At 42.1% G+C, this 12,344-nt stretch overlaps 1 protein-coding gene across 3 annotated transcripts in view; it reads right to left on the bottom strand.

Moving 5' to 3' along the window:
* Nucleotides 1-12,344, bottom strand: part of PTPRG (protein tyrosine phosphatase receptor type G) — a 621,190-nt gene that overhangs the window by 517,583 nt on the left and 91,263 nt on the right. The window lies entirely within an intron of this gene.

Genomic DNA, 12,344 nt, shown 5'->3' with positions numbered 1-12,344 from the left:
GGAGCCATGCGGGTACCCCTTGTGCCGCTGATCTGAAGGTATACATTGTCCCTAAATGTGAAATAGTTATGGGTCAGGACAAAGTCACAAAGTTCAACCACCAGGTTTGCCATGACACTATCGGGGATACTGTTCCTGACAGCTTGTAGTCCATCTTTGTGTGGAATGTTGGTGTAGAGGGCTTCTAAATCCATAGTGGCTAGCATACAGAAAGCAATTCATATTTCTCTGGCTCATTCTCCTTAATCTTTGCAAGGTCCTTCTGTTCCAACAGCAGGGAATAAATACACGTAATCAGTCTATGACAGTACAAGTTTCCCTCCCGATGAACACGACATATAGTATCTAAGCTATAATGCCACAGTGCTCAGTGCATTCCGAATATTGCACCTAGATCGATGGTCTTTCAAACTGCCCGTTGCAAGACTACCTCCATTTTATACATTTTCAGGTGATACTGAGTCTTGGGTTTGTATTTTTGATTACGTTTGACTGTACTTTAAAAAAAAAAATTTGTTCTGCAGCATGCTCCGCGTTCCCCACTATAGTCAATAGGAGTTTTGCCATTGACTTTTATGAGGCCATGATTTCATCCCCAAGCATCTTGCTGAATCATAGAATATCAGGGTTGGAAGGGACCTCACGTGGTCATCTAGTCCAACCCCCTGCTCAAAGCAGGACCAATCCCCAATGAGGGTCTCTAAAAAAATAAAATAGATGCCCAAAACCTTTCCTAAATCAAACAATTGTCCAATCAGAGTAACTCTGTTGCCGTGTATACAATTACATTGGATTTGCACTAATATAAGAGCAGAATTTAGTCCAAATTATTGTTCTGTCTCAGCTTAATGTCTCAGCTCGCAAACATTTCATGTGTATGGCTTTTTATTGCCTTAAATAGCTCAGATTACAAGTAGGAGCGGCATCTTCGCACACACACACACCCTGCCTAGAGATTGTATGCAGCCTCTACCTTGGCAGATTTTGCACTCCCTGGCACTTGAGAAAGTGGGAAGAGGGGAATATTCCACAGAGAGGCTATTCCATTAAAAGAAAAGGAGTACTTGTGGCACCTTAGAGACTAACCAATTTATTTGAGCATAAGCTTTCGTGAGCTACAGCTCACTGCATCCGATGAAGTGAGCTGTAGCTCACAAAAGCTTATGTTCAAATAAATTGGTTAGTCTCTAAGGTGCCACAAGTCCTCCTTTTCTTTTTGCAAATACAGACTAACACGGCTGTTACTCTGAAACCTATTCCATTAAATAAATCCTTAGAACCTATGTCACCCAACACATTACAGCCAGTGGCAGCTTTGTTTCCCTCACACCTGCTTGCAGTGCTACAGGCTGCCTGCTGACTGCAGCTTGTCAGTCTGGCAGATCCATACCTAACACTTCTTTCAAGTACCAGAGAAGAATCTGTGTGAAAGGGCTGTGAAAGTAAACACACCTAATTTACTGGCAAGACACTTGCTGTCCTTTAAGTCTGGGTGCAGCAGCTGGCTGGAAAACCTCAACGGCACAACGCAGCTGGTCTAGACAAGAAATAACCTTTAGATTGTGGCACTCTGTGGTCTACTGGCCTGAGAAAAGCTATGTGAGCCACGTACCTAGATGTGTCCTAGTCCTCCCTCAAGCCTTCACCCGTGCAGGTCTCTGATTAGATGCCTGAAAGACATGTGGTGCAAGTGAAACAATTCAGTTTAAATTACGAAAGCCAGCACCTATGCATTTGTTCGTTCCTACTGAATTGGTTGTCCCCACACAGAACCATGCCTACACCCACATAGTTGAGCCTGGTGTCTGGTGTAACAAGGGTCTCAAATGCACAGACGACATGAACATGTCCCCACAGCACTGGAGGTGACCCTCCTTGTATTTAGCAGCTGTAAGTACAGTAACCTTACGCATACTGCCCTCTCTGTCCTCTGCCTGCCTCCTCTCTCTGCTCCAAGCACACAGGGCAGATGAAGTTCCCTTCATAGAAAAGGGAAACAGACAGTTGAAATGCTCTGTGAGAACACATGCCCTCCTGCAGGACATACGCCTATCGGACAGGTCAGTAGAAATATAATGGAGTTCCTCAGCCCTGGCAGAACTTCATCAGTTATATATAAAATTATATAATCCATAGGTTAAGAAAAGAGTGTCTGGACATCTGGGTGTAGTGCTTGGCTTATCCAAAAGTACAAAAGGTTTGTTTAAAAGTCATACAATACATATAGTACATAATCAGCAATAACCCACATTTAGATTAGTAAATCTAAAGACACAGTTTAGATATTAGAATCCGAATACTCAGGTACCACACTCATGAACAATTATACAGCGAGTTGGTTGTAGAAAGCAAATACAGCAATGAATTGAGATTGTCCCTCACTAACTGAGCAATTAGGACAGGTTGTCCCTTAGTAGATATAATCCAGAGAAGTATTTCAGTTACTTTCCAGTTTTTGCTTCTGGACGGCGCTCCAGCTCATTTTTACTGGGATTGCAGATGTCCAGTGATGCGTTCCAGGTAGATGTCTCTTGACCACCTGATGGCATCTGACACCATGAGTTGCTGCATCAGCCAAGTGTAGCGCTGACCAATTCCGCATTTCCGCAACACTCGCTCATTTCTGGAGTCCCATCCGCTCATGGCTCTGACGATCAAAGTGTGAGTTACATTAGCTTCATCCCTATGATCAAGAGATGGGTCGCGATATCTGCAGAGACACATGTCTTGGTGGCCTTTTCCAGTGATGCCAGCTTACTTCTGCACAGACTAAGGCTCTGTCCCTGTTCCCTTCATAACTCCACACATACTAACAGCGGGTCCTGCTGTTTCACCTGCCTTCACTATGCTTGGGTCGCTTTCCTTCCTGTTCACTGTTCCTTTTCCAAGAGGCCAATAACTGGACAAAATTAAGTTCTTTCAAAGCTCTTGCACAAACACATCTATGGAAGTCTCTGCATGGCTCTGACTCACTTTTCTCATCCAACGTGAGGCTGTACTATGAAAGTGGTGTAGCATACGATTTTCCATCCCATTCTTCATATATCCCAGTAGAATGTTGGCATTTTGGCTTATGCAGCTGTCCTAGCTGTAGGACATCAGCACCTCTGCCTTGTTTCTGGTCTCTTTGAGCACAGCACCCAGCTCAGGTCTTCAGTCTCTTAGCCTTACCTGTCTCAGGGGGAATTTTACAAGACAGACTGGAACCCAGGTACACTGCCCCCCATGCACCAATCCCTTACCACACCCTGCAGGTCTGAGTTAGGTTTTAGGCACCAGCATTCCCACCCCTCAGGAGCCTACAACCAAGAGTATTTATTTATCAACGGAATTAGATAAAGAAGATTTTCAAACAAACCACATGTATGTATAGTTAGTCTCACTTAACCTTATGCTTCACTACAAGCTGATTTAGTCATAATAATAGTATCTTATTCCTTTTATTATTGTAGCACCTAGGAGCCCCAGTCACGGACCAGGACCCCACTGCGTTAGCTGCTGTACAGACACAGCACAGAAAGATTGTTACTGGCTTTGGGCAGGGACTATCTAAGTATATGGCCACAGACAACAGACACAGACAGACCAACAGGGGAGTATAAAAAACCATGAGACAATGCTGGTCAGCATGAAAGGCAGTGGTCTCACCACACCAGCTGCCTGATTTATGGCTTTCCACTTAAGTTACAGGAAGGGGTAAAACAGACATCCATTCTTTTAGGAAGCCAGGGAACTGATCTGCTGGGACCTAGTAAGGTCTCAGTTCGGCTCAAAGAGTGTCTCTCCAACAGCGTGTTTTTTCCCTTTCTTGGGGGAACAGGGTTCTCTCAAAAAACCTCACCCCTCCCTGTGTGTCTGTGACCTCCACTGACAAATGTTGCTCAATAGCATCTATATTACCGGTCCCATGTGTGAAATGTCAAACAAGGCTCTCCCAATCAGCCAGACAGACCATCTAGGAAAATGGCCTTGTAACTAGGCCAGGCAGCCATAATGGTTTGCAATCATTGGTCTTACACCCGCCTATGGGGGGCTGTGTTGAAACTGCCTCTGGCAGTCCAACACACCAATGCATAAATCACACTGCTGAGGTACAGATCAATAGCCACAGAATGCTCCCACATTCATTACAGCAGTATGCAATGCTCGCGTTTTTTCCCCTTTGGAAACTTGTAAGCTTTATGAGTAGGTCTAATTATTCCTCCCACGCTAAGTGCATTACCTTGCACTTAACAATTTTATCTGCCACTGGGCTGCCCATTAACCTAGCTTGGCCAGGCTCCTCTGAAGTTCCTCACAGTTCTCTAGTCTTGATTAACCTACATAATTCTGTGTTACCTTCCAATTCAACAACATCACTGTTCATCCCCTTTTTCAGGTCATCAGTAAATACCAAGTTAGTCCTACTATGCAATGTTGGGGTGCCCCACCATTAGCCTTTTACCATGATGAAATCTGATCATTTGTTAGAAATCTTTGTTTTCTCTTCGTCTGATCCACAGCAATGCTTTAAAATAGTCATCGGGTGACAAGACCATGGAATTTTAAATCAACCGTAATATTTAACAAGGCAGATTAATCGCTAAGAGAGAGGTTCAAAAAGCGAGAGAGAAGGCAGCAATCCAGTCCTTGTTAGTCAGCAGTGGTTGGGGAAAGCTGCTGACGAAGACAGCATTCTGTCGGACACTACTGTGGAGAAATCATTTTTCTTTAAAAAAAAAAAAAAGAAGAAGAAGAAGAAGTTGGAGACTATTTTTCGGTCACCCTTCAGCAGCTTTCTTGCTGTACACAAATTTACCAATTTGCCTCCTCTGTACCCCACTGTAAAGCATGCTAAGGTTCCGCATCATGCTAGCTGCCGCATGCAGGCAGACCCAGACCCCAATGAAATCAACAGCAGAGTCTGCCTCTACAGATCAGGTTGCAAGATCAGAGGCCAAGGGGCTGTCCACATGAGAAGTTATACCAGTATCAGATGTGAGCCTATACTGCAACAGTTAGGCTGGTATAACTGTAACGGTGTAATTATACCAGTATAGTTTTATACTTAATTTCCCCATATGGACAACTCCTTAGCGTGGTAGAAGGCTTCTGTCCATAGGAGCAGAGATCGGGGGCTGGTATCACTTTTACTATATGTTATATACATATAATATATCTGTAGGTGGGTATATGGACAGAGTGGGCATCTGACTATACAAGCTGACTTTTGCCTATTTCTAAAAGCATCACCAACTTAAACTTAACACACACAAACCAGATATTATTTGAAAAATATGGAAATATTAATTTTTGCTCTACTGGGGAAAATATGTCAAACACACCCACCACTGGCAGATAATAGTCATGAAACAGAGGCACATAATAGAGCTGTGGCAACTTGGGAAAAGCTACTTGGAGAATAAGCTTGTTTATTAGAACGACAAGCTCACCGAGTACATATGGAGAGGTAAAGAGAAAAATTAGGACAGAGGGAGAAAAAAAAAATGTAGAAAAACAAACAAGTTTCCAGCAAACCCAGGAGATGCTAAAGGGGCTCGGTGCCAATCATCATTGATGCAAATGATGGAATCTGTCAAGGAGAGAGAGAGAAAATGTCATGTGGGAAATGTAATTAAACACTGTGGAAGGGAAGGTCAAGACCTACCCACCCACTCATAAGCCAAGTAGCAGAGCCCAAGATTTATTGGTATAGCTCCTATTTGCTCACTTGCTGTTTGACATTATTGTACTAGCAGGAATTATAAAGCTATCAACCCATCTCGGCATGTTACAGCTTTCCACTCAATTGTCACTCCCTTTCCGTCTCAGCACAATCAGCTTCCTTCTATCCAAACAAATGCAGCCTAATGAAGGAGGGACAGCAATCTGATTGATCTTTTCCAATGTGCTTGACTGATTTGGCAATAAATTAGTCCCTTTCCTCGTCAGGACGGTCAGAACAATAATGTCAGGCCGGAACTTTTCTGTTTAGAGGATACCCTCTCCCTGCACGGGAGCTACTTAGCTTTAGCTGCCGTTATCCAATCGTCATTATCACCGTCAGACCGGATCAGCATCTTTAACGACAATGTCAGCAGCAGCAACATCTTCTGCATCAAACACGCACTGGGCCAGATTTTCAGTCGTGGCACAATAGGTACACCCACAAATATACACATGGCTCCTCTGCAGTGACACAACCCTGGCTGGCGTGCACAAAAGCTTGTTTGTTAGTGAACTGTGAGTTTGCACTTCCTGGTGTGTGCAGCCACAATGGACAAAAATGGGCCTTCTGAATTCACCCTTTAAAATTTTTCAAAAGTCACCTACGTGACTCCACGGAAAGCTGCTTTTGAAAATGGAACTCAAGTGCTCTTGAAAGCTTCACCCTTGGTGACCATTCTCCGCTTAAATGCTCGGAAGACACCTCACAGTAACAACACTGAGTACTTTCCATCAGTTAATCTCAAAGTGCTTCACGAAGAAGGGCAGTATTATTATCCGAAACAGGCAGTGATTTGTCCAGAATCACCAAGCTAAAGAGCCAGAAATAGAACCCAGAATTCTTGAGCCCCAGTCCAGTGCTCTATCCACTAGACCATGCCGACTCCTTGATCAGCCACAGGAAATAAGGCACTGCCTGTACCACCAGTGACTTTCACCCTCCTGGGAAACCAAGAGGGTTCCACTCCAGGAACAAACCTTTTCTTCTGTGCAGTTCTGTAATTCTGTGCTCAGAGCCAGAGTCTTCCAGCAGCCCTGTGGAAACCAGCAGAAGCTGTAGAATCCTCACTCTCATCACCACAGCCAGATTAGCTCCTACTGACATCTTTTCCCCCTCCCCCCACTTATTTGTGCTATCAGAAAACTAACAGAATAGTTAGTTGGGTAAGCAAGTCAGGAGGTTGGAAGCTATCAAGTCACTGTAAAGGTTGGTACATAAAACATCCCTCCACTTCACAGAAGTATCAATTCCTTTAAAAACAAAACACAACATACCCATGGTTTTAAGATTTTAATGCATTTCCCAGAGGATAAGTGCAATAAGCTGCAATAAGGTTGTATCCTCCTCCTCCGTGTAGGGTTCTCTTTCTGCAGCACTAAACCCTAGCAGAAGCCTAAGAGATATCCCACAACCCTACACTTGGAGGAGGAAGCTTTTTATTTTGTAGTGCTAACCCAGAACATGGCCCTATTGTGCTAGGCACTGTACATACAGATAGTAATCAACAGTCTGTCCCATCCCCACACCCCAAGAGTTTAAAATCTAAATCGACAAGACCAAGGAGCAATTGTTATCCTCATTTTACAGGTAATGGGACGCAAACAGGTCTGGTGACTTGCTCAGATAGACAGATCCAGCTCTTCCCGGTCCTGTTTCAGTGCCTTAGGCTATGACTACACTACAGTTTGGCAGCATAATTCATGTCGGTTCTCCCTTCCCCTCCCCCCAAGCAACATAGTCACACCGACGTAAGTGCGAGTGTGGACAGCGCTATGTCATCAGGAGAGCTTCTCCCTCCGACATAGCCACCACCACTCGTGGAGGTGGCTTTATTACGCAGACAGGAGAGCTTTCTCCCATCAGCATAGAGCGTCTTCACCAGATGCAGTGCAGCTGCGTCACTGCAACGCTGCGTGTGTAGACAAGCCCTAAGCCACAACCGTTGTTCCTCTCAAACCTTTTCCCCTGAAGCCCCAATTTCACGGTGCAGAGGACTTGGAACATGACACTGTACATGCTGAGCCAAAGTCAACGTTACTCCAGGACTACCTTCGGGCTGATTCAACAAGCAATGAGCATCTATTAATCCCACCACCAGGGTGCGCACACATAGACTCTAGCCAAACAAGTGTGTCAGGAAGGTGACACTGCTCAATGCCACCTGGCTAAGAACCTCCTGAATCCATGTCCCCTATGATTCAGCCGTGCCACCACTCCTACCAAATGGAGCGAAGAATTAGGAGAATGAAATTGTGCATAGCCACTTTTAAATGTCATAAAATCTGGCTCTAGTACAGGAGTGAGGAGGGATAATTCAGATAAAAATTTGTTCTCAGAATGGTGCCCCTATCCCTTTCATCTATTTTTATAAGAGTGTACCTGCCTGGAAATGAACTGCAAATACTCTGTTTAAATGCTTCAGTGCTTATATAAATGGGGTAAAGATGCACTGCTTAGCAACATCAGTGCACTGTTGTTCAATCATGGCCACACAGAAAAAACTTAGCACAATTTACACTGGACTCCCCCTTCCGCCCACCCTCCTTTCCTATTATAGCATTAATCCCTTGATTTTAGTTTCTTGGACCTTCATTGTTTTTAAAATGTTGCATGCCATATCATAACCTTTAATGCAGGGAGAAAATGACTATAAATAATTTGCTTGTAAGTACATTTGCCAAGAAATTGATTACATGCATCCATGAAACATGCATCCAGCCATAACAACTAGTTCCAGAAAACAAACCAAGCAGCCTGGAAAACGGATATATATTGCCTTTTTGAAAGTCACACATATACATAGAATTGCTCTGTTTTTAACCCCTATACAATGAGGTTATTAATACTAGGGCTGTCAGTTAATTGCAGTTAATGCATGCGACTAATGCAAAACAAATTAACTAGATTTAAAAGTAGTTGTGATTAATCACACTTAAATAGTAGAATACCAATTTAAATGTATTATAAATATTTTTGGAAGTTTTTCTACATTTTCAAATATACTGATTTCAATTACAACAGAATATAAAGTGTACAGTGCTCATTTTATATTTTATTACAAATACCTGCACTATAAAAAAAGATAAAAGAAACAGTATTTTTCAATTCACCTCAGACAAGTCCACTTGGTCCTACTTCTTGTTCAGCCAGTCGCTAATACAAACAAGTTCATTTACATTTACAGGAGGTAATGCTGCCCACTTCTTATTTACAATGTCACCTGACAGTGAGAACAAGCATTTCACGGCACTGTTGTAGCTGGTGATGCAAGATATTTATGTGCCAGATATGCTAAACATTCGGATGTCCCTTCATGCTTTGACTTGTAGGCTCTAAAGTTTTACATTGTTTTGTTTCTGAATGGAGTTATGTTTAAAAAAAATAATTGTATATTTGTAAGTTGCACTTTCATGACAGAGATTGCACTACAGTACTTGTATGAGGTGAACTGAAAAATACTATTTCTTTTGTTTATCTTTTTACAGTGTAAATATTTGTAATAAAAAATACAAAGTGAGCACTGTCCATATTGTATTCTGTATTGTAATTGAAATTAATATATTTGAAAATGTGGAAAAAATCCAAAAAGATTTATAATACATTTAAATTGATATTATAGTTGAACAGTGCGATTAAAACTGTGGATTAATCAACTCTTTTTTAATCTCATGATTAATTGCCATTATTTATCGTTTGACAGCTCTAGTTGTTATACTGCCATTTGTGTAACGAGTTATTTGATGAGTATAAACATGAAAACCTTTCATGCTGGAATGCTACATGTTCCGACAAGATCACAAGTCCCAAAGACCCAAAGATTCAGGGGCCTTTGCGTGCAATCTTATCAAATCATTAGAGGAAAAAAACCATACGGCATGATGGGTGGGTGCTCTGGAACACACAGTGGGAAATATGTAGCTCCATGTGAACATAAAGGGTATAGGAGAGAAGACTGCAGCTACTAAGATGTACAACTCGTTTAGCTATAGATTATTCATAAGAAGCTCAGTTATACACTCGTGCATTTCTAATTGCTGAGCTTCATTAGAGGACATGACTTTTTCTGGCTAAACTAGAAAACTTTCATCCCTATCATTACAAGAATAATTGAAATCTTGTTTCTATTAAAGTGCAGATGGCTTTAAATATCCTCCTTCTAGAATATAACAGCATGTCATTTAGTGCTCACACAGGCAAGGGAATACAAATGATGCATTTGATACTCGATATACCTAAGGAACAACATTTTGTCTTGAGACACCTTGACAAGAAATATTCTGATATTATGGCACAAGGAGTCATAAGAAGGTCAGTAACTATGGGCAAATCCATACTATCAAGCTAGGATGAATCCAACCAAGATCCAATTTTATGACAAAATTATGCTAAATTTAAGGGAAGAGACAAATGGAGAGGACAGGAGATTCATTAAAAACCACAAATTCCAAACTGGAGGCTCAGCCATACAATCCTCCTGCTTGCAACCTAACCGCCCCCCTCGCCAAACCCCAGCCTGACTTCAATGGGCATTACAGGCATGAAAAGGCTGCGGGATTAGTAGGAGCCTTTTGTTCATATATTTTAGCAATTTTGCTCATTATTCCCTCTTTTATATTTTAGATAAAAGCTAAAAAAGCATGTAATGAAGAAAATTAGCATTTCCAGTCCCCTTTTAAAGATTAAGCAGCATGCTTATTTCTCAACGCCTCGGTATTCTGCAGCATCGTACCAGCAAATCTTATTGCTTGTTTAGTGTAACAAATCTGCATGCTTAGGATTTGCATATTTTAGGTCCTAATCTCCCCTCCCCCACACACACACATTTAAGCACATGCTTACATTTAAGCATGTAAGTGTGCATCATGAGAAGCCCAAGAATGCATGTGTTCAGTGTTTGCCGAATTGGAACCTTATTTTTGGAAAGTGATGAAAGGCGTGGCCTGAGGGTCAAACTCTGGAGCATTAGTCTCGGGTCATTCTCTAGACGTGGGCAATTCATGTAGCTTCTCTGCCTCAGTTTCCTAATTAATAAAATGAGGATAGTATTTATGTATCTCACTGAGGTGTAATTAACATTTGTAAAAACCTTCAAGATTGTAAGTCCTAAGTAAGGGCTGAACGTTGCATTTGAAGGAGACCTGATGTTCTCCTTTGACTCTCTGTCAGTGCTCATGTCCAGTGACAAAACTGCCAAAACCGCTCCTTTCACATGGAATGGACACCATTCCCCTGACATTTTTCTTTGCATGCAGCCTTGTTTAGGCACCTGCTCCAGTTGCCTGCCTCCCTGCCTTTTGTACAGACTAAACAGCAAAAGCAGAGAACTGGCTGGAAAGACAGTTGCTCCCAGTAGAAGAAAGGAGGTAGGGATAGAGACTCAAATTAGAAATGCAGAGAACTTGCAACCTGCCAGAAAATTGGTTTTGGCCACATTCAAGTCCCAGCATTATTTTCCATCTCACCTGAGGATTTTTGTTTAAATTCCCATCAAATCTTTGAGCTGCTGAGCTTGGCATGCTCTCTTCAGGGTCCCTTCCTTTGGGGCGAGGCTAGGCTCTCAGGAAATCACCTACACAGCACACTGCTCTTGCTATTACCACAAGTAAAAGCTACTGTTAAAACAAGAAGTGTGAAGAGGATGGGACGGGGAGAAGGATCTTAAGTCCATTCTCTGCAACCTTATTTTGGGAGCTCTTTTCAAGTTATTACTTGTATGGAAATCAATCCATGTTCCCTTGTCATCAGCAAGGCTCTTTGCTGTTCTGATGGTTTCTCCTTTTGTTCTCTTTTTATTTCAATGAGTTAAGCTTATCTTATGCTTTTGTTCCTCTACATTAGTAAAACTCTATTATGATGCTTGGCAGACAATTTAAGCTACTGTGACAATCATCTTTGAAAAGGAAATCTGCTTTCATAAACCTTTCCTACATAACTAAATACTCATCTCTGAGCTAGAAGCAGGAAGAGAGTCCACAATCCTCACCATCTAGCTTATGATCAAAAAAACCTACTTTTGAAAATGAGAGGCATGAGCAGGTGGTATTTGCAATGGAACGTTTTTATAGGAGAGGCAGAAGATCTCCTTCAATAATACTTTACCCAGAGGGTATTTTAAATGGAACGAAGTAAATTACAGATGATAGAAATCTGTAAACTCCACTCCAAACCCTGCCACTGAGGATGCACAGCATGCAGCAAATTGTATCTGTTGTACGTGTAGATAACAGTATCGGCCAACCCCAACCATTCAAAACTCATGGGTCAGGTTAACAGAAGTCATGAGCTTGGCTTAAACAAATAGGAGGGTTGTTTGTTTTGGGGGCTTTTTTGGAGATAATAAATGTTGGATTCTTGTTTATTTCCATTCTGGCTTTGGAGCTTCTGGGAGTCACATTTTCACAGATACTAAGGTCAGAAGGGACCATTATGATCATCTAGTCTAACCTCCTGCACAATGCAGGCCACAGAATCTCACCCACCCACTCCTGCGAAAAACCTCTCACCTATGTATGAGCAATTGAAGTCCTCAAATCGTGGTTTAAAGACTTCAAGGAGCAGATTTCAGAGTAACAGCCGTGTTAGTCTGTATTCGCAAAAAGAAAAGGAGTACTTGTGGCACCTTAGAGACTAACCAATT

The sequence above is a fragment of the Eretmochelys imbricata genome, chromosome 7, assembly GCF_965152235.1.
Source record: "Eretmochelys imbricata isolate rEreImb1 chromosome 7, rEreImb1.hap1, whole genome shotgun sequence".
Taxonomy (NCBI): domain Eukaryota; kingdom Metazoa; phylum Chordata; order Testudines; family Cheloniidae; genus Eretmochelys; species Eretmochelys imbricata.
Note: the sequence above shows the minus strand (reverse complement) of the source record. Positions and strands in the feature narration are given on the sequence as shown.